Consider the following 2500-nt stretch of genomic DNA (forward strand, 5'->3'; position numbering starts at 1 on the left):
ATGTAACGCAATTTGCACCGCAATGTAACGCAATTTGCACCGCAATGTAACGCAATTTGCACCGCAATGTAACGCAATTTGCACCGCAATGTAACGCAATTTGCACCGCAATGTAACGCAATTTGCACCGCAATGTAACGCAATTTGCACCGCAATGTAACGCAATTTGCACCGCAATGTAACGCAATTTGCACCGCAATGTAACGCAATTTGCACCGCAATGTAACGCAATTTGCACCGCAATCTACCCCCAAGTTGTGCCTTAACCTAACCCACGTTGTGCCTTAACCTAACCCACGTTGTGCCTTAACCTAACCCACGTTGTGCCTTAACCTAACCCACGTTGTGCCTTAACCTAACCCACGTTGTGCCTTAACCTAACCCACGTTGTGCCTTAACCTAACCCACGTTGTGCCTTAACCTAACCCACGTTGTGCCTTAACCTAACCCACGTTGTGCCTTAACCTAACCCACGTTGTGCCTTAACCTAACCCACGTTGTGCCTTAACCTAACCCACGTTGTGCCTTAACCTAACCCAAGTTGTGCCTTAACCTAACCCAAGTTGTGCCTTAACCTAACCCAAGTTGTGCCTTAACCTAACCCAAGTTGTGCCTTAACCTAACCCAAGTTGTGCCTTAACCTAACCCAAGTTGTGCCTTAACCTAACCCAAGTTGTGCCTTAACCTAACCCAAGTTGTGCCTTAACCTAACCCAAGTTGTGCCTTACCCTGCTCTGTAATTGGCATATGACACGTTACAGTAATGTATTGTCCAACCGCAACCCGCTCAGAATGTTGTGTACACAGCTACGTGTCATCTCCCCATAACAGCTGCATTGCAGTGTGGTACGCCATAGAGACGTGTGGGAGTAATGGACGCAGTGGATGGCGATCAGCATGAGCCGTCTGTTCATGTAGTGGCGCGTGTATGCAGACGTAGTAGTCTCTTCTCACACAATGTGATAGCACGGTGCCCCGCGTTCCACATCTGCGACATGCTACAGAGGCCGGTTGACAGTTGGTCGCGCAGTGGACATCGCATACGTACGGGGGCACCTTCCACGTGCCCTCTAGTCGGGCACATTTTGTTGCGTGGATGTGAGCGGATGTAGTGTGTCTTGACACCTGACAGGCAGGCATGCAATAATAGTTGACTTTGCAAACGGGGATGGACGTGTACGTTTACTGGTGACGTTACGCAAATGAACAACTGGTAACCCGTTGTGGTGCGGTTGTCCTTGCTGGAGGTACATCTGTGAGGGCAACGATCGGTACAGCTACGAAGCGGTCCCCACCATACCAACGAACGTGAATGTGAATCTGGGTGTGAAGCGATACGCGGCTGTGGGTGGGTGGGACTGTCCCCGGCCGGTGAGGGGGGGCCGCCCGGCGTGCTGGCCGCGCGGTGCGTGGGCGCACGCGCTACAGCCGGCTGGTGGGGGCGCCCAGTGGCAGGCGCGCCGGCCGACGGACGCGGCAGGCGGCGCAGCTGCGCGCCGGGGCACCCTGCGCGCGGCGCCGTGCAGCCAAAGTGGGTCCTCGCCGGCCCGGTGCGAAGCGCGGTGGACATCTGCAGTGTGCTGGTCCGATTGAGGACTGTGTGCGTTGAGGATGCGCCGCCGCCCGGCACTCGGCGCCGCGACGCCGTCTGCTGCTCGGTCGCCCCAGCGGTTCTCGCTGGTGGTTTGTATCGCAGTTGTGCAGACGTGTTGGCACGTGCGCTGTGCTGGGAGAGTTCGCTTCGGCACCCACGTGGGGCCTTTGCCCTTCTGTGGCGCTGGCGTTGGAGCTGCCGGTCACCGTAGGTGGCGCGTGTTGTCTCCCGCCGGCAATGCCACGACAGCACGCTCCCGGGCCTCTGTCGGCAGCGGCAAGCTCAGTTGGGAGCACGGGTGGTCGCACCTAAAGCGTCTACTCGCCTAACTCCGGGCGATTGCGCCTCTCTCGAACCCGACCAAGTACTTAGGACGGCGCTGCGCGCCGCCGGGACCTGAGAGGGTTTCGAGGTGTATTGTGCAGGGGAGCTCAGCCTCCTCCTGTTTGCAGAATAATTGAGCGGACGCTTGCGTGTTCGCGCGGGCCTCTGGGACACACTCCCGGGCGGCCGGCTGCTCAGCTCTAGTTGACGCAGCTCCCTGGTTGATCCTGCCAGTAGTCATATGCTTGTCTCAAAGATTAAGCCATGCATGTCTCAGTACAAGCCGCATTAAGGTGAAACCGCGAATGGCTCATTAAATCAGTTATGGTTCCTTAGATCGTACCCACGTTACTTGGATAACTGTGGTAATTCTAGAGCTAATACATGCAAACAGAGTCCCGACCAGAGATGGAAGGGACGCTTTTATTAGATCAAAACCAATCGGTCGGCTCGTCCGGTCCGTTTGCCTTGGTGACTCTGAATAACTTTGGGCTGATCGCACGGTCCTCGTACCGGCGACGCATCTTTCAAATGTCTGCCTTATCAACTGTCGATGGTAGGTTCTGCGCCTACCATGGTTGT

At 55.9% G+C, this 2500-nt stretch overlaps 1 non-coding gene across 1 annotated transcript in view; it reads left to right on the forward strand.

The window, feature by feature from the left end:
- Positions 1–2132: 2132 nt before the first annotated feature.
- Positions 2133–2500, forward strand: part of LOC126147306 (small subunit ribosomal RNA) — a 1909-nt gene continuing 1541 nt past the window's right edge. The window contains exon 1 of the ribosomal RNA XR_007530163.1: positions 2133–2500. This exon is cut by the window's right edge and continues 1541 nt beyond it. This is a non-coding gene — a ribosomal RNA (small subunit ribosomal RNA).

Source organism: Schistocerca cancellata, unplaced genomic scaffold (assembly GCF_023864275.1).
Source record: "Schistocerca cancellata isolate TAMUIC-IGC-003103 unplaced genomic scaffold, iqSchCanc2.1 HiC_scaffold_852, whole genome shotgun sequence".
NCBI lineage: Eukaryota > Metazoa > Arthropoda > Insecta > Orthoptera > Acrididae > Schistocerca > Schistocerca cancellata.